Source organism: Furipterus horrens, unplaced genomic scaffold (genome assembly GCF_987537825.1).
Source record: "Furipterus horrens unplaced genomic scaffold, mFurHor1.1.pri manual_scaffold_8, whole genome shotgun sequence".
NCBI classification, from domain to species: Eukaryota; Metazoa; Chordata; class Mammalia; order Chiroptera; family Furipteridae; genus Furipterus; species Furipterus horrens.
In genome coordinates this window covers 50138004-50161607 of record NW_028327178.1, presented here as the reverse complement: position 1 = coordinate 50161607, position 23604 = coordinate 50138004, and the positions used below count along the sequence as shown (strand labels likewise).

Here is a 23604-nt window from a genome sequence, read left to right as displayed (position 1 = left end):
TGGGCCTGGCACCTTTGTCAAAAATCATTTGATCATATATGTGAGGGTTTACTTCTGGCTATCCATTTTATTTCATTAATCTGTCCTTCTAAAAAATATACTTTTTAATTTTTCAGTTACAGTTTACATTCAATATTATATTAGCTTCAGTGACATCCAGATAACTTCTGAAGTGATCACCAAGTCTAGCACCCATTTGACACCATGCACAATTACCACAATACTATTGACTATATTCCCTATGCTGTGCTTTACATGAAGCTCTTTATCTGTCCTTTGATTCTAAATGACAGCTTTGTTGAGTAATCTTGATTGTAGGCCCTCCTTGCTTTTCATTACTTTGAATATTTCATGCTAATCCCTTTGGCCTGCAAAGCTTCTGTTGAAAAATCAACTGACAGTCTTATGGAAACTCCTTTGAGGTAAATAACTGCTTTTCTCTTGCTGTTTTAATTTTTTTTCTCTGTGTATTTAACCTTTGGCATATTAATCATATATGTCTTGGTGCTGGCCTCTTTGGGTTCATCTTGTTTAGGAGTTTCTGCACATCCTGGACATGTATGTCCATTTCCTTTACCTGATTAAAAAAATTTTCCGTCATTACTTCAAATAGGTTTTCAATTCCTTGTTCTCTTTTCCTTCTGGTACCCCAATGATGCAGATGTTGTTACACTTGATGTTGTCCCAGAGGCCCCTTAAACTATCCTCATTTGTTTTTGGATTCTTTTTTCTTTCTGCTGTTCTGATTGGGTGTTTTAAGCTATCTTGTCTTCTAAATTTCTGATTTGATTCTCTGCTTCATCTAATCTACTACTGATTCCCTCTAATGTATTCTTCATTTCACTTATTGTGTTCTTTATTTCTGACTGGTTTATTTTTAGGTTTTCTAGTTCCATTTTTATGTTTCCTATCTTTTTGTTAAAGTTCTTACTGAGTTCATCTATTCTTCCCCTAAGTTTATTGAGCACCCTTGTAACCAATGCTTTGAAGTATGCATCTGGTAGATTGCTTGTCTGCATTGTGTTTAGTTCTTTTTCTGGAGGTTTGTCCTGTCTTTTCATTTGGGAAATGTTTCTCTGTCTCCTCATTCTGGTTGCCTCCCTATGTTTGTTTCTATGTATTAGGTAGAGCTGTTATGTCTTCTGGTCTTCATAGAATGTCCTTATGTAGTAGGTGTCCTGTGGGACCCAGTAGCACAGTCTCCGTGGTCACCTGAACTGGGTGCTCCAGGTGTATCCCTTGTGTGGGTGTGTGTACCTTCCTGTTGTAGTTGAACCTCGATTATTGTTGGCATGTCAATGGCATGTCACATCCTGACTGGATGTGAGGACTGGCCATTACTGCAGCAGAGGAGCTGTTGTGCAGGGGCTGACTGCATGAAGTAATCATGCATAGGCCTCTGGTGCCTGCTGAGTCTGCCTTTTGTGTGTGTCATTAGTAAAGATGGTTGGTGGTTCTCTAGTGTGGTCTGAAGTTGGCTAACATGTTCACTCTTTCTGGGGTCCGTTGGGTGGGGTTCTGGTGTAGGCCAAAGTCAGCTGCTGCCTGTGCCCTGCCCAGGGACACTTGGTATAAGCTACTAAGTGGTCTGAAAATGGTTGCTACTTGTGCTGAGCTTGGAGGTGCCTGGGAGAGGCTAAGCTGTGAACTGAGTCTGGTTGCCACTAGAGCTGGGCTTGGGGTCACTTAGCAAAAGCTATGGGGCACATCAAGGCCAGAAACTGCTTGTTTGGGGTTTGTGAGCATTTGAAAGATTTTAAGAAAATCCTCAGCATGAGGCAAGATAAACCATTACATGTATCTCCTTTCCTTCCAGTGTCAATGTGGCTCCTTCTATATATTCTTAGTTATAGAACTTCTGTTTTCTTCATCTTTAGGTGGTTCTCAATGATGGTTGTTGTGTAGTTTAGTTATACTTTTGATGTGGTCATGGGAGGTGGCAAGGACAACATTTACTCACTTTGCTATCTTGACCAGAACTCATCTCTCCATATGTCTGTCTTTATGCCAGTACCATGCTGTTTTGATTACTATAGTTTTGTTGTTAAATTTTGAAAACAGAAAGTGTGAGTTCTCTAGTTTTGCTCTTTTTCAAGATTGCTTTGGCTTTCCAGGGTCCTTTGAGATTCCATATAAATTTTAGGATGTGTTTTCCTATTTCTGCAAAAAAGTCACTGAAATTTTGATTAGTATTGTATCAAATCTGTAAATTGCTTTGGGTAGTGTTGACATTTTAACAATAGGAAGTCTTCCAATCCATGAAAATAAGATGTGTTTCCATTTAGTTACGTATTCTTTCATTTCCTTCAGCAACGTTTTGTAGTTTTCAATGTACAAGTCTTTCACTTCCTTGTTGAAATTAATTCCTGTTTTTAATTATTTTTGATGCTATTAGAAATAAAATTGTTTTTGTAATTTCCTTTTTAGGCTGTTTAATTAGTGTATAGATATGCAATTAGCCCCTGGCTGGTTTGGCTCAGTGGATTGAGCGTCGGCCTGCGAGCTAAGTGTCGCTGGTTCGATCTTCCAGTCAGGGCACATCAGAGAAGGAAAACTCTGACTCCAAAAAACCTCCGCTGCCTTGCGGCATACCTCTTCAGGGGAAAGGCTAAGGGAGTAAACCCCGACAGAAAATCCGGAGCCGGAGTCCCTAAGGTGGTTTGACGTTGTAGTCAACACCGGCAACTCCTGCGGCGCACCTGAAGCCAGGCTGTATTGACTCCGTCTTTCCCTTGGACCCTTCAGCTGCGAAGAGAGGGGGGGTCTGCTGCATGGGCAACAGCAGACCCTCCATATCACCCTGCCCAGGCTCTGTAGCTTCAGCTTCACTGGAGAGGACACTCCAGCGTCATCGCAAGATGTCGATTCAACACGGGAGGAGACAGATACCGTGTCACTCCTGAGTCGGACTGCACAGCCATTCTCGGCGGTGCAGATAGACTTTTAAGAAGCTACACCATCGTCTCTCGAGACGGACGGGCATGGGCAACAGCAGACCCTCCATATCACCCTGCCCAGGCTCTGTAGCTTCAGCTTCACTGGAGAGGACACTCCAGCGTCATCGCAAGATGTCGATTTAACACGGGAGGAGACAGATACCGTGTCACTCCCGAGTCGGACTGCACAGTCATTCTCGGCGGTGCAGATAGACTCTTAAGAAGCTACACCATCGTCTCTCGAGACGGACGGCTGCCGACGAGATATGCAATTAATTTTTTGTGTGTCAAATTTGTATCCTGCCACTTTGCTAAATTTACTTATTAGTTCTAATAGTTTTTCTGTGGAATATTTACAGTTTTCTGCATGTAAGACCATACCATCTGTGAACAGAATAATTTCAATTTTTTCCTTTCCAAATTGGATACCTTTTATTTATTTTTCTTGTATAATTACTCTTGCTAAAACATCCAGTACTATATTGAATAGAAGTGGTAAAAGCAGGCATCCTTGACTTGTTTTTGATCTGATGTTCACTGTGGGTTTTCATATGACATTTATTATGTTGAAGTATTTTCCCTCTGTTCCTAGTTATTTTTTAGTCTTTCTATCATGAAACAGTCTTGAATTTTATCAAATTCTTTTTTTACACAAATTGAGATGGCCATGTGTTTTTTTTCCCCCTTTCATTCTGTTAATATGTTGTATTACACCAATCAATTATTATATGTTGAACCATCCTTACATTCTATGAATACATACCACTTGGTCATGGTGTATAATCTTCTTAATATGTTCCTGAATTCAGTTTGCTGATAACTTTTTTGAGGATTCTTGAATCGATGTTCATAAAAGATATTGCTCTGTAGTTTTCTTGTAGTGTCTTTGTCTGGCTTTGGGATCAGGGTAATGCTAGCTTCATAGAATGAGTTAAAAAGTGTTCCTTCTCTTCAATTTGTTAAGAAAAAATTTGCAAAGGATTTTCATTAGTCTTCCTTTAAATATTTAGAAGAATGTACCAGTGAAACCATGGGATCCAGGGTTTTTCTTTGTTAGAAGATTTTTTTTCTACTGATTCAAACTCCTCCCAGCTATAGGTCTACCTATTCAGATTCTGTATTTGTGATTTAATATTGGTAGACTTGTGACTAGAATTTTTTCCATTTCACCTAGGTTATCTATTTTTTTTGGCATACCATTGTTTATAGTACTTTCTTATATCCTTTTTATTTCTGTAAAAATGGTAGTTATATCACTTTCATTTCTGATTTCAGTAATTTATGTCATTTTTATTAAGTCTATTAAGCTACTGGTTTGAAAATTTTGTTGATTTTTTTGAAGAACCAATTTTGGTTTCATAGATTTTCTCTATTGTTTTTCTATTTTCTATTTTATTTATCTTTGCATTGATCTTTATTATTTTCTTCCTTCTGCTAGCTTAGCTTTGGATTTAGTTTGTTATTCTATTTTCTCTCTCTTTTTTTAAGTTGTAAAGTTAAGGTGTTGATGTTAGATCTTTCTTTTTTTTTAATATAGACATTTACGGTTATTAATTTCCCCTTAGTACTACTTTTTCTGTTTCCCATAAGTTTTGGTAGGTTGTGCTTTTATTTGTCTCTACGTATTTTATAACTTCTTCTTTGATCCACTGATATAAAAACATATGTTTAATTTTCTCAATGTTGTGACTTTTTCAATTTTACATGTTATTGATTTTTAACGTCATCCCATTGTGGTCAGAGAAGATACATTTTATATCTATCTTTTAAATCTATTTATATTTAATATGTGGTCTAACATATGGTCTATGCTGGAAAATGTTCCATGTGCACTTGAGAAAAATGTGTATGCTATTGTTCTTGGATAGATGCTCTTTATATGTCTGTTAGGTCTGTCGATCTATTATATTGTCTAAATCCCTTATTTCCTTGCTTTCTTCTGTGTGGTTTTTCTGTCATTACTGTGAATGGAATATTGAAGTCTCCAACTATTGCTGTAAAACTGTCTATTACTTCTTTAAATATTTTTCATTTTTTATTAAATATTTTACTGCTGTTCTATATAAGTTGTCCCAATTTTTCCCCCTTTGCTCTCCACTGCCCAGCCCACCCCCAACTCCAACAGTAAATCCCCACCCTGTTGTCCATGTCCATGGATCATTCATACATGTTTCTTGACTAGACCCTTCCCCCTCTTTCCACACTTACCCCTCTCTCCTCTGGTCGCTGTCAGTCTGTTCCTTGTTTCCTTGCCTCTGTTTTTATTTTGCTCATTTGTTTGTCAAAACACTAGGTTCCTCTTATAGGTGAAATAATATGGTATTTGTCTTTCACTGCCTGGCTTATTTCAGTTAGCATAATAGTCTCCAGTTTGAACCATGCTGTCATGAAGGGTAGGAGTTCTTTCTTTGTTTCTGCTGCATAGTATTCCATTGTGTAAATGTACCACAGTTTTTAGATATACTCAAAAATATGGAACGCTTCACTAATTTGCGTGTTATCCTTGCACAGCGGCTACATTAATCTTATCTACATCGTTCCAATTTTAGTATATGTGCTGCAGAAGTGAGTACTCTTCTTTAAATTATCTCTGTTTTTGCTTCATATATTTTGATGGTCTGTCGTTAGCTCATAAATTATTATAATTGTTACATTTTCTGAGGTGGAGGTGCCTCCAACACCCTAGGCTCAGTTGGAAACAGCTCTGTCCAGCAGAGGTTTTATGACCACAGCGGAACAAATCTATCCAGGACACTATATTATGTTTTGGGGGAAGGAAAGTGGCTGGCTGCTCTCTCTAGGGGAGAACAGCAATCAAACCTCCGTCCTTCATGCCTTTTATTGAGGAGGATACACACAGGAGATACAAGGTCAAAATTCATGAATCATCAATAGCTTTTAGGCATTTGGATTATAATTGACAATAACAGATTACAAGTACCAGTAAAGAGGGCACCAGTCTGTGTCAGGGTCTATTAAACATCTTGATGCCACACTGGCATGAGGTGCAAGGTTTCATACATTTTTTTGCTAGAGGTTGTTTATGTTACATTAAAAGATAAAAAAACAGAGCAAGTTCTAAAGCATAATAAGCATTTTTAAATCCAATTCCCATGGAAACCCTCTGAGTGGCTTTCAGTTATGTCTCCCATGCAGCCTTATGTTGAGACTTAAAGACAAACACAGCCAGGGTGCTGGTGGCAGGTCATGCTCAGGCTGGGGCTACAATTCCTTAAACCAAAAGGAGCGGTTTCCTACAATTTTCTTGCTATATTGTATATATACTATATATAATATGCTATATATATATATATATACATATATATATATAATTCTTTCTTCTTCTAGTTACTATTTGCATGGACTATCATTTTATATCCTTTGACTTTCAATTCAGTTGTGTCTTTGGATCTGAAGTGAGCTCTTATAGATGGCATATAATTAATTGGGTCATGTGTTTTTGTTCATTCTACAATCACTGCCTTTTACATTTAAAGTAATTACTGATAAAAAGGGATTTACTTCTATAATTTTGCTATTTGTTCACTAAATCCCTTATAGCATTTCTGTCCCTCATTTCCCGCATTACTGTCTTCTTTTGTGGTTAGTTGAGTTTTGTTTTGTGTGTTTTTTTTTTTTTTTTTGTAGTGAAATGTTTAACTTGTTTTCTCACTTCTTTTTGTCTATATTCTATGGCTATTTTCTTTGTGGTTACCATGGAGATTAAATTGAACACCCTAAATTTATCACACTCTAATTTGAAATTATATCAGCTTAACTTCAGTAACATACAAAAACTCTGTTCCTTTATAGCTCTTCTTAATCCTTTTTGATTCACAGAATGTCTTTACACATTGCGTGCCCTCAAACATAAACTAATAATTCTTTTAAATGTATTAGCCTCTTAGTACAGATTGATAGTTACAAAATAGTCATGGGGATGTAAAGTATAGCATAAAAAATATGGTCAATAATATTGTAATAACTGTATGGTGGCAGGTGGGTACTAGAAATATCAGGAGAAACATTTTTAAAGTATATACTATACACCTGAGACTAATACAAAATAATATTGACTGTAAACTAATTGAAAAATAAAATAAATAAATAAATAAATAAATGTTTTGGTGGCTTCCATTTTGTAGAAAACAAGTTTTGGAATTACAAAGCAAAGTAACAATAGTTCTAGCTTTTAGACTAATATTTTTTTGTTTAATGTATTAGTTAAATCATGTCAAAAACAAAACAGTTACACACTGTTCTTGCAATAATACCAGCATTTATAATTGCCTATATATTTCTCTTTACTGGCTTAGAGTTCCTGTTTAGTGCCCTTTCATCTCACCCTGCAGGACTCCCTGTAGCATTTCTTGAAAGGCATGCCTCAATTTTTGGGTTATCCAGGAATGTCTTAATTTCTCCATCATTTTTAAAAGACACTTTGCCAGATATAGGATTCTTGGTTGACAGTTGTTTTCTTTTAGCATTTTGAATATATCAGTCCACTGCCTCTTGCCTCCAAAATTTCTGATGAGAAATCTGATAATCATATTGAGTATACTTTATATGTAGTGATTTTTTTTATCTTTCATTGTTTTCAAGTTTCTTTTGTTTTGACCTTTGAAAGTTTGATCATAATGTGTCTTACTGTGAAATTCTTTTTTAAAAAATCCTAACAGGAGATATGCTTATTGATTTTAGAGAGAGAGGAAAAGAGACAGAGAGAAAATATTGATATGAGAGAAACATCCATCGGTTGCTTTCTGTATGTGCCCTGACCAGGGATCAAAATTGCAACCTACGTATGTGCCCTGATTGGGGAGTGAACCCACAACCTTTTGTTGTACAGGATGCTACTTCAACCATCTGAGCCACCCAGCCAGGGCATGTACATTTTAAATAAGAACAGGAATTGACAAATTGCCCACCAAAGAAATTGCTTGATTTGCATCTCCACCAACAGTGTATAAGTTCTTATTTTCTTACTCTTTCACCAACAAGTCATATAATAAAGCCTTTTAGTCTTTGTTAATGTGTCAGATTAAAAATGGCATATTACTGTTTTATGTTTGAGTTTCCTTAGTTATAAGGATATGCATTTTTTATGTCTGTTGGCAACCTGTATTGCCTTTTTAAGCCAATATTTAGAAATTATAGTTTCAAAAAAGCAGGATCAAATTAATTTTCTATAGATCTGACTACATAAACATTAAAACTTCTATAAGTTAAAAAACAATAAAATACCATCACTAAATACAGAAAAAGAAAGTCTATCTCTAAATTAGGAAAGAATGATTGCAACACACATAAATATGGGTAATGTAAGTATTTTTGTTAATCCACTAAAGAAGAAAAAATTCAACTTTAAAGTAGGTAAAGGGCATGAACAGACATAGAACTCAAATAACCAATAACTATATAAATTCAACTTTAAAATAGGTAAAGGACATGAGCAGACATAGAATTCAAATAACCAATAACTATATGAACTCACTAAAAAATAAAAATGAGGTCTCATCATTCAGCTATTAAACTAGCAAAGAATCTTTTTCTTACAAATATTCTTAGCATTGCAAGAATCAGGGTCATGGAAAGTCTCATACACAATGTCAAAGTAAGAACTGGTCTACTGTAAGATAATATTTAAATTGCCTTTAAATGTGTGTAACCAGAGGATTTTTAGGGCAGTAAAACTATTCTATGGCAGCGTACGGGTGGATACACATCATTACACATTTGTCCAAATCACTTTAATACACATCACTAAAATTGAACCCTAATATAAACAAAGGACTTTGGTTAATTATGAGGTGTCAATGTAGACTCATCAGTTGCAACAATTATACCACTCTGGTGAGGGAAATTGATAATGGGGGAGGGTGTGCACATATGGGGGCAGGGAGTATATGAGAAATCTCTATATCTTCCTGTCAAGTTTTCTGTGAACCTAAAATTGCCCTAAAAAATAAAGCCTTATAATAAAAAAATTTAATGTGTATAACATGTGCTGACACAATCACTCTACTTTCAGAAATTTACTCTAAGGATGTCAAAAGAGAGGTAAACAATACTCTATATACACACATGATCAATTGCACCATTATTTTTAACTGAAAAAATACACAACATTCAATAATCTGGGTATGTTAAGTAATGTTAGTATGGCTAAATGTTGACATACTATTAGACATTGGAAATCATGAGCAAGGACAACATAGAAAAAATTCCCCACACAGTGCAACAAAATGAGAAAAGACTGAAAAAGAATAAAGAGGTTTTAAGAGAGCTGCAGGAAAACATAAAATGTAATAATATCTGTATCATAGGAATACCAGAAGGAGAAGAAGAGGAGCAAGGGATAGAAAACCTGTTTTAAAAAGTAATGACAGAAAACTTCTGAAGGGATGAAAAAAATATTTCAAGCAAATGGACATGAAAGAAAGCTGGGGTAGCAGTACTTATATCAGACAAAAAAGATTTCACAGTAAGGACCATAAAAAGATACACAAAAGGACATTTCATAATACTTTAGGGAAAAATCCATCAAGATGATATAACTCTTGTAAACATATATATACCCAACACAGGAGCATGCAAATATATAAGGAAAATCTTGAAGAACTTTAAGAAGGATATTGACAGCAACATACTCATAGTAGGGGACTTTAATACACCATTGTCAACAATGGACAGATCTTTGAAGCAAAGAAACACTAAGGATATTGAGGCATTGAACAACATTCTAGATCAAATGGACTTAATTGATTTATATAGAACTTTTCACCCCAGAGAGGAAAATATACATTCTTTTCAAGTGGACATGGAACATTTTCAAAGATAGACCACGTGATAGGACACAAAACAAGCCTCAACAAATTAAAGAAAATTGAACTTATATCCAGCATCTTCTCATATCACAATGGCTTGAAACTGGAAATCAACCTCAAGGAAAAAACTCGAAAACATTCAAACTCATGGAAAATTAATAACATGCTATAAAAAAATGAATAAGTTAACAATGACATCAAGGAAGAAATCAAAAATTTTCTGGAAACAAATGATAATGAACACACAACAATCCAAAACTTATGGGATACAGTGAAAGCAGTCCTCCGACGAAAGTTCACAGCAATACAGACATAACTAAAAAGGATAGAAGAATCAAAAATAAAAAATCTAACCCTATAGCTACAAGAACTAGAGGAACAACAACAAACAAAGCCCAGAGTGAGTAGAAGGAAGGAAATCATCAAGATCAGAGCAGAATTAAATGACACAGAGACTAAACAATCAATTCAAAAGATAAAAAAAAACAGTGGCTGGCTTTTTGAAAAGATAAGCAAAATCAACAAGCCTTTAACCAGGCTCATCAAGAAAAAAAAAAAGAGAGGACACAAATAAACAAAACTAGAAATGAAAGAGGAAAAATCACAACCAATACCACAGAAATACACGGGATTGTAAGAATATACTATGAACAACTGTAGCACAAGAAATGTGACAACCTAGATGAAACGGTCAAATTTCTAAAAACATGTAATCTTCCAACTGAATCAAGAAGAAGCAAAGAAACTGAAGAGACCAATAACAACTAGTGAAATTGAAGCAGTAATCAAAAAATTCCTAGCACCCAAAAGCCCTGGACCAGATGGCTTCACAGGTGAATTTTACAACTATTCCAAAAAAATTTCAAGAAGAGGGAAGAGTCCCAAACTCTTTCTATGAAGCCAGTATTACTCTAATTTCAAAACCAGGTCAAGACACAACGAAGAAAGAAAACTACAGTCCAATATCACTGATGATATTCTTAACAAAATATTGGCAAACCGGATCCAGCAACACATTAAAAAGATCATACACCATAACCAAGTGAGATTCATCCCAGGAATGCAAGGATGGTTTAATATTCCCAAATCAATAAATGCAATACACCACATAAACAAAATGAAAGACAAAAACCACATGATTATATCAATAGATGCTGAAAAAGCATTTGATAAAGTACAACACCCATTTATGATGAAAGCACTCAGCAAAATGGGAATAGAGGGAGCATACCTCAAGATAACAAAGGACAAGTATGAGATACCTGAAGCCAACATCATACTCAATTGGCAAAAACTGAAAGCATTCCTCCTAAGATCAGGATCAAGACAAGGATGTCTACTCTCTCCACTCCTATTCAACATAGTCTTGGAATTTCTAGCCACAGCAATCAGGCAAGAAAAAGAAATAAAAGGCATTCAAATTGGAAAAGAGAAAGTAAAATTGTTATTATCTGCAGATGACATGATAGTGTACATAGAAAACCCTATAGACTCCATGAAAAAACTATATGACCTAATAGTGAATTTGGCAAAAGAGCAGGGTACAAATTTAATATTCAGAAATTGAAGGCATTTCTGTACACCAACAATAAAATACCAGAGATAGAAACTATTATTAAAGATCCCATTTAAGATAGTAACAAGAAAAATAAAGTACCTAGGAATAAACTTAGCCAAGGAGGTAAAAGACATATACTTGGAAAACCACAGAACACTGAAGAAATTAAGGAAGATACAAATAAATGGAAGCATACATGGATGGGAAGAATCAACATCATTAAAATGTCTATACTACTCAAAGCAATTTATAGATTCAATGCAATCCCTATTAAAATACCAATGCCATATTTAACAGACCTAGAACAAATGCTTCAAAAATTTATATGGAACCAAAAAAGAGCCCGAATAGCCACAACAATGTTGAGGAAGAATACAGTAGGAGGGATCACAATACCTGATATCAAACTATACTACAAGGCCACTGTAATCAAAACAGTCTGGTACTGTCATAAGAACAGACGTATAGATCAGTGGAACAGGATAGAGAACCCAGAAATAAACCCAGGTCTATATGGTCAACTAATATTTGACAAAGGGGAAAGGAACATAAAATGGAATGCGAAGAGCCTCTTCAACAAACAGTACTGTAAGAACTGGACAGGGACGTGCAAATAAATGAAACTAGCCCGCCTACTTACACCATACACCAGAATAAACTGAAGATGGATCAAAGATTTAAATGTAAGCTGTTACACCAAAAAAGTCCTAGAGGAAAACATAGGCAGGAAAATTTTAGATATCCCATGTAGCAATATTTTCACTGATATATCTCCTAAGGCAAGAGAAATAAAGGAAAGAATAAACAAATGGGACTACATCAAACTAAAGAGTTTCTCTTAGCAAAAGAAAACATCAGCAAGATGAAAAGGGAACTAACCATATGGAAAAATATATTTGCCAACAATACTTCAGACAAGGAATTGATCTCCAAATATATATAAGGAACTTATATGACTCAACACCAAGAAGACAGACAACCCAATTAAAAAATGGGCAAAGGACCTGAACAAACACTTCTCCAAAGAGGACATACAGAGGGTCCATAGACATATAGGCATATGAAAGAATGCTCAACATTACTAGCCATTAGAGAGATGCAAATAAAAACCACAACAAGATACCACCTCACACCAGTCAGAATGGCCATCATCAACAAATCAACAAACAACAAGTGCTGGCGAGGATGTAGATAAAAGGGAACCCTAGTGCACTGTTGGTGGGAATGCAGATTGGTGCAGCGACTGTGAAAAACAGTATGAAATTTCCTCAAAAAGCTAAAAATGGAACTGCCTTTTGATCCAGCAATTCCATTGCTAGGATTATACCCAAAGAATCCTGAAACACCAATTCAAAAGAACCTATGCACCCTATGTTCATAGCAGCGCTGTTTACAATAGCTAAGTGCTGGAAACAACCTATAGATGAGTGGATCAAAAAACTGTGGTACATTTACACAATGGAAAACTATGCAGCAGAAAGAAAGAAGGAACTCCCAACATTTGCAACAAGATGGATGTAACTAGAGAGAATTATGCTTGGCGAAATAAGATAGGCTACAAAATACAGATACCATATGATATCACCTAATATAGAAAACTAATGAACGACACAAACAAACTTTCAGAATTGAACCAGAGACATGTAAGCAAGGAGCAGGCTAACAATGACAAGGGGGGAGGGGGAGAACATGTATAAATGACCCAGGGACATGGACAATGGGGTGGGGACTGACTATGGGAAAGGGGTGGGCTGGGTTGGGGGAAGCAATGGGGACCAAGGTGGGACAACTGTAATAGAAAACCAATTTTTTAGAAAAGGAAAGAAAAAGAAATCTTGAGAAAACATTAGCACACCAATGAAATTGTTCATGCTATATTAAGGCAATAATTAAAGGACAGTATTGACAAAGTGATCTCAGTACGGAATGGAATATGCATGTGGTGTGGAGTGTACAAGTGTTACAGGAGGGATCTGTCTAAATCACTGGGCAATAGGGAGGTAACCCCTAAAATAGTGTGGGAGAACCTGCCTTCCCCAGAGTGGGGGAGGGGTCAGGAAGTGCCAGAGGCAGTGGGACCAAATCTACATGGTAGATTTTCAAACCCCTGGAGGAGGGTAAGTATAAACAAGGTAGTGCGGCTTATGACACAGATGGAAGAAGCTTCCACAGAGTATGTGCCAAGGTAGTGAAATGTTTGGACAAGGGAAAAGACCCTCCTACTGACTTCCACAGCTTGTAGGATTTTGGGCCTGGACTTTTAAACGGAGGGTGGGCAGAGGCTTGTGGCTTTTTCCCATGCTCTTGCTCTCCCTGCTGGGACCCAGGTTAGAGAGGCCGAGTCCCCATTTGGCTGCGTGCCTTGCAGGCAGCAGCCCCTGGGAAGTGGCATCTCCACACTGCATGGCATGGTTCCCCACCCTGCCTCTTTTCAGTGCACAGATGCATTGGCCAGAATGCTTGCTGGCTTCGGGGGTGCTAGTAGCTTCAAGCGCCCAGGGCTCTGCAAAGGTGAGTCCCCCTGCATAACTGGCACCAGTGGTTTGGCAGTGGCCTTGGGCCTGGGAGAGGGAAGAAGCTGTGGCAAGGCAATGGTAACACTGGTCCCACACATGTGCACTCCAGGGTGAGAGAGGCCTGAAGGTGGAGGGCCATCACTGTCTTTGTAACAGCCTTGGGCCCCAGGAGGACAGATAAGAGTGGAGCAGGGAGTGTCTGGACACTGACTGTTGTTCTCAGGGTGACTAGCTTCTGTATTTTATGGAAGAGGATGGCTTGGAGTCAGGGAGTCCCCACTTCCCCAAATTGGGCAACATTTTAATAAAGACCTTTTCTGTTCCCCATCAACCTTTGTGTTATGCCTGTGTGCAATGGCAGGCAGCTGAATCCCACTTTGTTCAGTCACGCAAGCAACCACAGAGAAAAATTTTAGAAATATGCCCACAAAATATTAATTGTAGCTATCTCTAGATGATATAATTGAAGATAATCTGTATTCCCTTTTGTAGTTTTCTGTATTGTCTACATTTTATTTTACAATGTGCATGTAACATATCTTTCTCATAAACAATAGCTAGGCAACTTATTTTCCACTGTATTAGTAATTTTTGTAAAACTTATGATAGTCTTGTTAGCAACAAACTAAAATAATGCTAGAAAGATGCTACACAATAGAAGTTGGTTACTAATTTTTTAAAAAAGAACACCTCGATTATTTACATTAAAATTTCACTCTTATTTATACTGGCTTCTGATATATTGGTGAAAGGTCTGGTTACCCTCATTCTGGAGAGGGAAACTATGCATTATTCTGATGGAAATAATACAGTGAGGTTATTTTCGAACAAAGACTAGCAGCAGCGCTTAGAATCCGAAAAAAAAAAATCTCAATTTTAAAGTTGCATTTTTTCACCATTACGAATGGTTAGTTGTGACTCATAGTAAGAAGATTTTCTGAGTTGGGTCCTACTGGGTTATGTTTTTTAAAAACTTGTAAGTTGAAAATTAAAATTATTTTGTTCATTTTAGTCTGGCAGTTTCAGAAATTAAATTGTTTAAGATGAAAGTGTGTAAGTGCCATGTCTTCTTTTTAATCCTATGGTAGTTTCTAAATTTACTGCTAATATATAAAAAAGCTGGAAATTAGCCTAATACCCAATGGGGCAGAAAACTTAATTATCTTGATGAGAAAAAGAAAGATACTGGGGGAGCTGCCCAATGCTACATTAAAAAATGAGCAAATTGCTTACTGTGTGAATTACTTAATTTGCAACTGTACTTACTGTTGTTTGGGTTTACTGCTTCTATTCACACTTTCCACTTTTCAGTGTATGTGGGCAAACTCACCATTAGCTGATGTTTGGTGCCTCCTAAAGAATTATTGAGGCACAAGTAGCCCTCTAATTCCCTTCTCTAGAAATGGTTATGTTTTCTATCATTAACTGTTTCCTTGTGCCTCCTTAACACATTCCATCCTGGAATCAACTGTCAGACTATTTTATCTCATCTCTAGTTGCCAGTGGTTTTAATAGAAATTCTCTTCTTTCAAAAATCCTTTCTTTGGGGTTTGGAGTCTGTTTACATTTTAACAGGTTTTCTATTGCTTTATGTACCTTCTTTCAGAAATGCCAAAACAACTGAAATAATCAGGGTCTTTTGTTCTCCTGGACTACTTAATGTGTGGTTCCCAGGGCTCACGCAGTCCTCAGCCATCATCTCTTCTCTTTCACACTGTCTTCCCAGATGATCATGTAACACCTTTATGCCGCTGTCTCTCCAAAGCATGTTTTTAGCCTAGACTGAGGATCTGAGATATGAACCAACAAGCACAACTGCCAACTTCTGCAGAGAGGCACCACCCTAGACTCAAGTGTTGGGATGAAGGCTGTGGGGAGGGATGAGATTATTTTACTCAATCTTTTCACTTCACAGAGGAACCTGAGGGTAAAAAGGATTCAGGGTTATGTCTATTTGGCATTTTCAGAGAACCATAAGTTATATTTGTCTGAAACATGGCAAAATTAACACATCTGAACAATTTCTTGACCACCCCAAGAAACAACTCCCCATTCAGCAGCTTTTCTTATGACCATAAATTGCACCGTGATTTGCCCAATTACTTAAGCCAAAAACTAAGAGTCATATTGGATTCCTCACTTTCGTTACTAATCCGTCTACAAGTCCTCTCAGTTCTTGCAAAAACACATCTTGCCTGACTGACTCTCCCATTATATGTATAGAGTACAAACAAACAAACAAATACCCCTCCCCAACACAGCAGAAATCTGCAAGGAGAAGAAATCAGGAGTGGAGAGGACAACAAAGTTCTGGTACTGGAAAATAGAAGGGAAAGTGGGAACTGGCTTAGCAGACTAGAGAAAGTGGGAAACTACCATTAGTGGGGGATGTGCAGAGCAGCTAGATTCAGAAAACAAAACACAAGAAAATATGGAAAGCCTCAGGAATTGCAAGGATCAGGAACCTTGGAAAATAGAAGCAAGTGGAGCTGACAATAGGGCTGTTTGGAAATCTGTGTAGGAAAAAATGCCCCGTCCCTGTTCCTTGCAGCTGAGTGACTCCCTCTCCTCAGTCACATCAGATGACTTGCAGAGAAGCAGAAGTGGAAGAACAGAGAGTGATTAGACAAAAGAGTATGTACCAATTGATGAGAACCCAAACTCCCTTCCCCCATGTACCTGCAAGTTCTTCACAACCAGGTCCACACCTCCCAGCGGCCCTCCTCGGGAAACATGACCACAGCAAGAGAAAAGACCTAATGATGCTGGCAATTGTGGGCCCTGAAATGCAGTAGTTAACTCAATGTGCAGTAAAGCCTAAGAGTCAGTAAGTAATCTCCCCTACACACACACACACACACACACACACACACAGCTTCTAGTGAAACTTTTTTAGTGCCTCACCCTTAAGGAAGGCAGCCAAGGATCACCAGACATTTGAAGGATTCCCTCCCCACCCCGCACCCCACATTAAAGACAAACTAAAACAAATAAAATAAGGAACTCAGTGGAGACAGTGACAACACAGGAAAGAGAATAAAATTTTTTTTTTTAATTATAATTTAAATCTTCATAGTTCCATGAATTAAGGACAGTGGGTTCATCCTTCATCAGGAGATGGTAAAACTCTGATAGAGAAATGAAAAATTGCATAGAAGAGTTGGATAATAATGTGATGATAAATCTCTCAATGTAGAAAAACAACAAAGGATGTAATATAGGAGAAAAATAATAAGAAAATTAAATGGTCATTCTAGGAGGTCCCACAAATAGACATTTCGGAAATGTAGATTAGAGAAAACATAGGGGAGAAAAGATCAGAGAAATGATTTATAAGAACTGAAAGATAAGAGTATTGAGCTTAAAGGGGTCATTGAGTATGCAACACAGTGTATGAAAAAGGATCCAGGTGAAGGTACTCAGCATTAAATTTCAGAACACTAGGGAAAAGAATAGATTCTTAAATCCTCTAAATAAGAAAACAGGTAATAGAAAGAAGAATCAGAAATCATAAATGGAAAGAGACTTCCCAACAGCAACACTAGATATTAGAAAAACAATGAAAAATGCCTATAAAATTCAGAGGGAAAATAATTCTCAGCCGAGAACTCTATTATCTAGTCAAATTATTGATGAAAAAATAAGGGTAGGAAAAAGAGATTTTAGATGTGCAAGGTCTCCAATGTTACTCTCCATGTATTCTTTCCCAGAAAGCTCCTGGAAGAGGTTCTTCATCAAAAAAGAGAGTGCACCCAGGGGGAAGGTATGGAGCTCGAAGGGAGTCCAGCACAGGAGGCCCAGGGAAATGCAGGTGATGGGGAGGCACCCTGCTTAGAACAGGACAGGGGGCTCTGAGAAGGAGGTTGATGACAAAAGATGAAATTGAGGTATCTCAACATACTGAGAGATTATATGCATATGAATGGTAGAGGATTTGAGGTTAAATGAACAACAGATACAAAGAAAACTGCAAGAACCACAACAAAATAGAGGAGTAAAAGAAGAAAAAATTAATTTGTGTAGACATATGGCTCAGCTGTGAATACTATTTAATTATCATAAGAATGTAAACCTTCCTGTGTGAGAGTATGCGTTTATGTGGGTTGGGGTAAAAAAGAGCTTCTTTAACAAAAGCTAATAAGCACTATCTAAAAGCTAAAAGAAAGATCCAGAACTCACAGTATCCACATTTTATTTAGAAATATGATGGCAAAGAACAGAAGAAGAAGCTAGAGGAGTGGTTGCCTTCTTTGGAGTCACAACTGGCAACTGGGAAGGCTGGAGCAGGGGACTTTTGTTGTTGTTGTTATAAGCCTCATAAAGCATTTGGCTTTTTAAAAGTGTTTATATACATAAAAGTTTGCTCAGAAGGGAGGAAAGGAAGAAAGAAAGGAGGGAGGAGGGAAGGACCTGACAAATTAGTTTATATTAAGATAATTAAGATCTATAAGAGTTTAACACATTATCATTCCCGAGAGCACTTATATTTTAAAAGGTGACAAGAAAATCCATTTACACTGGAACCCAAGAAAAATGAGGCAGGCCTCATAAGGGGTAGATGGGGGATACATGTGGGAGCTGTGTAAACTGAGGAGATTACCTTGTGAACCACGTGTGGAAGAATGGGCCAAACTTGGGTAGCTAGAGAAAAAGAAGTGATTCCCGAAGTGAGAGAACTAAGGATTCTTTATTGACCTCCACAGCGCTACAGCCTGTTGTACAAAGGATGAGCGCTGGGAGGATGGAGCTGAGCCTGAGCACGGGAGGTTTAGGGACATACCTGGCCTGGCTGGGCAAGAGGATTGGAGTGTAGACAGGAAAAAGTTGGAACTATGTTCATTTCCTTATGTGTGTGTATTTGTTTGGGGTTGGTGTAGGTACCTATTATGAAGGGTCTGGGAATCCAAACTCAGGAGCCAGAGGTTTTGCTGACTCACTGAGAATAGGATGATGATGATCATCTGGGAGAAATTCTGAGACCTTTCCTAACTCATGTGTCCCGTGCAGAGGATTGGGTAAGATAAGTATTCTCAGATATTATTTGTAAAATTACCAATGGGTACATCACTTTGGAAAGTAATATGGTAATAAAGGCCTGTGAAAATATTAATACCCTTTGATGCAGTCATTTTATTTCTGGGTCTGCATCCTGAAGCAATAACTCTAAATCTAGATAGATTTTTGCGCAAAGACTCACCCTGCAGTGTTATTTATAATGGCAAGGAATGAGAAATAATCCTGGTTTACATATTTGCTTCCTTTTTTGGTGTATTTTTAATAACAATGTAAATGTATGTCTGTGTCTAACTTTTTGTATATACTACAATTGTTGAGCTGCTATTAAAATGATGTTTATAAAGAACTTGGTAACATGGAGAGTCTGTCTTAAATAATAGGAGGAAAATGAAACAATATAATTATCACAACCTATTTTTAAAAAACTCTATGACAAGACAGAAAAACTAATAACAATACAATAAAATATTAACAGCAAGAGATATATGAGTAACTTATTTTCTTTCTATTTTCATGTTCTTTTTCAAATTTACATAACAAATATGTGTTGCTTTATAATTGAGAGTATAATAAGTGCTTGCAAGCAAACGTCCTATAGCACTGACAGATTTATATCATTGAATTGAAGTAATATACAACCTCTTAAAAAATATTCCAAGACTTTAAGTCCTTTCTAACATATGTAGCTACTTTTGTTTCTGAGCAACTATATCAAATATTGAATTTTAAAAGTTAATCACAAAATCTATATACTATCTATCTATAGAGTTATTGTGTATGTCGAGTTACTCTGCATATTCTCTGCTAGTAAATAGCTTTTTCCAAGTGGCTCAAGAAATTACTATACTATTACTTTTAAATGATTTGATGAAGATTTTTATTAGATTTTCTCTAGACTACACAGTGGTCATAATTAGCAAACCCAGCAGTCATTCAAACAGGAACACATCAGGTCAAAAGGCCATACAGCATGTTTGAGGTCAGTGCTGTGCATCTTGCCCTGAAAGCAAGATAATGTCAGGCCAGAGGAAGGCCTATAAATAGTGCCTTCTGGAGTACCGACATTGACCTACACTGTCTGGCAGAAACATTATAGCATGGCGAGATCTGACACATTCTACTGAAATTTCTTTTCCTAAAGGTAGCCGGGCTCTAGGCCTTGAGAACTGTTGAAAATCCTGAAATGTCTCGTATCTATTGTTACTGTTTTCTTGTCACTCAGAAAAAGCTAGATAGCTTTTTCTCCTGGCCTTACCAGTAAATTGGTTGTGTAGGATCATGGTAGAGAGATGAACATGTTATTCCTAAAGCTTTAGAGATTTCCAGGAGCTCAAATTCTTATCAGCTTTAAACCTGCCCTCCTTTTTACACGGTCTTTACATATTATTCACATTTCCCTACTCAGAAAGGTTCTATAAACACTTACCCAATGCTGTGTGAAGGAATGGTTTTCACTGACTACAGAAAAGGATTTGTCCCAAGGTGCATTTTAGCAGTGCTGATACATTGAGAAAGGCGGGGCACCGTGCACTTCTGCATTTCCATGTAACTAATGCTGCACAGAACCACAGGGTGGCTCTGTAGCTACAGCAAAGGTTTTGTTAAATCCCAGCAACTTTCCTTGTTAAGAACCTTTAATTTGCTGCAAGCACTCACCAGGCCCCTATGCGGCGCTGTTGGTGGTGACAATTACTCCATCCTGGTTAAGTTTTAGAGGCAGCTGTGCTTCTTCCTTTTTCGTTAGTGATTTCTTAATTTGTTACTTAGGTGACTTTAATGTTTTAACAAACAGGACACTGACACTATATAAAGCATATCTGTAAATAGATATTTTTACATGGTTATTTCAGGCAACACCATCTTTTTCTTATAAACTTTGTTTAAATGGGGGAAAGGTAATCTGTGCCTAAAAATCACAGAACTTTTTTGTCCTATAAATCCCCAAGAAGACATTTGTCATTGCAATTTTTAAAATGGGTTGGTTCTGCTGTTAATAAGCAAGAAACATCCTGTTCCTTATAGCTTGACTCAACTGAAAAGCACTTAATTCAAAGTCTCAAGGGCAAATGCATTTTATGAGGACACAGGTAGCCGTCTGCTTTCTCTTATAGAGAACAGCGTGTTCCTGAACAAACTAGGTGCAGAGCTATGGTAACAGAAGCAGTCATGTTTGTGTGGGTTGTTTGTGGCAAAGTTATCTTTTCTCTAAGACATGACAATGACATCTAAGACATGTTCACTCAGTCCAGGGGTTGCAGAGCATGAAGCATGAACCTAAGGGACTTTCAGACTGGGGATAGGTGGACATCTCCAACTAGATGTGAAATGAGTTCTGAAAGGACCCATCATACCATCTCCCCCATTCTACCTTGACAATGACTCCGGCAAGGTATTCAGAGCCAACTGAGAAAGATGCAAGCTGGGAGCACCTTAGAATTACATCAAGTGATTCTGACACCCGGATATATAGTCTAGGGTGGGGACAGTGATGTTTGACCCCTTCCTCTGATAGTGATTTTCAGGTGCAGACAGGATAAAGAACCAATGGGTTAGTGACCTAACTGGACAGAGGGTACTGGAGTAGGAGACGCATTCGTCACCTCCACCCCCTCTTAGCACCCTGCCAGTATTTGAGAGATTGCCCCACAGCACCTTCGACCTCTGGAAGGCACAGAGAGGACCAGATTTGTAACAGCAGCTTGGGGTTATTAGAGACAGGCAAAGTAATTTCTATAGGAAGTGTCAGACCCATCTAGCCCTGAAAGAGGGGCAAGGGAGAGACAGAAACAATGCCAACAGTCAGGATCCTCAGGGCATCAGATGCCTGCATTTGTGCTATGTTTAATCTCATCACTGCCCTGCAAGGTAAGTATCGCCCCATTTACTACAGATGAAGATAAGCATCACTTGGTGATTCTCTGTGTTGCCCAGAGTCACACAGGAACTATGTGGAAAGGGGAGGACACCACAGAGAGCAAGCCTAGGATAAAAGGAAGAGAAAGCCTGGAGAACAGACAGGTGGAGCAACAGAGACTGGTACCAGTCAGCAAAGGGGAGTCAGACTGCAGCAAGACCCAGCCTCAGCAGTGCACAGACTTGGAAGCAACTTTTTTTTTTTTTTTTTTTTTTTTGGCTGACTGCTCCTCGTTTATTTTCTACTTGATGCAAAGCACACAGTTACGGGGTGTTAGGAAGGCTTGCCTGTGGCCATGTGGCTTGAGTTGTAAAGAGCAGGGCTGTCTCAACTTTCTTTTGGTTTTTTTTCTGTTTTGATATAAAACAACCCAACTGCTTTTGCTTGCTGCAGCCTGCCTAGTCTATGGGGTGGGGTGAGGAGGGAGAAGGGGGTACAGAAGGAGGGGCGGGGGCTCAAAAGAGCCTAGCGCCTCTGGAACCCTGGTGCCTGGGGGTGACCACCTAGGACTGGGGCCCGTCACTGCCGTTGCCTGGCTGGCCGCCAGGAGGCCTCCTTATGGCTTCCCGAGCCAGGTCACAGGTGGTCACGGTCCTCGAGGCCCGGGGAGATTTCTAGCGCTCTGGGGGCTCCAACGCCGTGGCCATGGACAGGAGAGTGGACTTCCCCCAAAATAAGCTCGCCCACCAGTGACCTGGGTCAACCTTGGGGAGACCCGGGTGGTGGGGTAGGACTTCCCCAGAGTCCTCGGCACTTCCGCAGGAGCTGTTACTGAAAGTGGAACCCGGGTGGCGCCCGCAGTTGCTGTGGGTAGCCACTAGCGAGCTGCTGGAGGGGGTGGCTGGCATGCTCTCGCTTGTGCACTAGGGAAACCTCCGCGGCGACCCCTCGCGGACCTCGGCGCGCGATCGCAGGTGGTGGAAACGGGTGCACTAGGCCACGGAGCCCACTTGCAGAGGAGACCGCAGAAGGCTGATCTATCTATGACCAAAATGTGCGCGCGGGGGTAGGGGTGGGGGGATTTGGAAGCAACTTGATCCCTGAGACCAGCGACCCCCTTCTGTGCCTGGAGCCATGGCCTAGGTCCTAGTATCCTGGTCCCCATTTTACAGATGCAGAGACTGGGCTTCAGAGAGGTTAAGCGACTCTCCCAGCATACCACAGGGAGAGCACTTGGGCCAGGGTGCGGCCTTAGGCACATTGTGCTTCCTCCCTCCCTGCAGGGCTCTGAGCTCTTCTTGCCAGGAAGCCTGTCTCCTTCACTCTCTGAATCCTTTGCTTTGCAGGTGCTCAGCATCCTCAATCGCCACCTCTCCGCTTGCTGGCTATCTGAAACTGGACTCCCCAGGGACTCTGAGAGGAGCGCCTGCCCACTCTGTACCCTCAGTATCACAGGGCCCAGAGACGGGGTTGGCATGAGCCTGTTCCCCAAGCTGTTCCTGCGGAATTACCAACCTCCCCCGCCCTCCTTCAAAAATCTCTGCTCACAGAATCTACCATTCTTTTTTCTTTTCATTTGCCTATACCCATTGTGTGCTGAGGCTCCTGCACTCTCTGTCTATCAAAAGTCCCATATTCCCTGGCGAGCTCACTGTCCACAGTTTCCCTGTGCCCTGAACTCCAGTGACCTCAGTCTTGATTCCACATGAGCCATACGCAATATCCTGGACCTTTCTTATACCTGCTTGACTCCCTCTCTGTAGATCTTAAACTCCACTGGTCCCTCTCAGATCCTCTAAGCTGGTGGTTCTTAAACTTTAGGGTATATCAGTCTCCCAGAGGGCAGTTAAATACAGCTGGCTAGGCCTGGGATGGAGCGTTTGAATTTGCATTTCTG

At 38.8% G+C, this 23604-nt stretch overlaps 1 non-coding gene and 1 pseudogene across 1 annotated transcript; both read right to left on the bottom strand.

Annotated features, from left to right (window-relative positions):
* Nucleotides 1-5402: 5402 nt before the first annotated feature.
* On the bottom strand, nucleotides 5403-5509 carry LOC150002879 (U6 spliceosomal RNA). Its single transcript, XR_016512830.1, has one exon. It is a non-coding gene; the product is annotated as a U6 spliceosomal RNA (small nuclear RNA).
* A 16761-nt stretch (nucleotides 5510-22270) lies between these two features.
* LOC150002878 (pancreatic progenitor cell differentiation and proliferation factor pseudogene) lies at nucleotides 22271-22615 on the bottom strand (annotated as a pseudogene).
* Nucleotides 22616-23604: the final 989 nt, after the last annotated feature.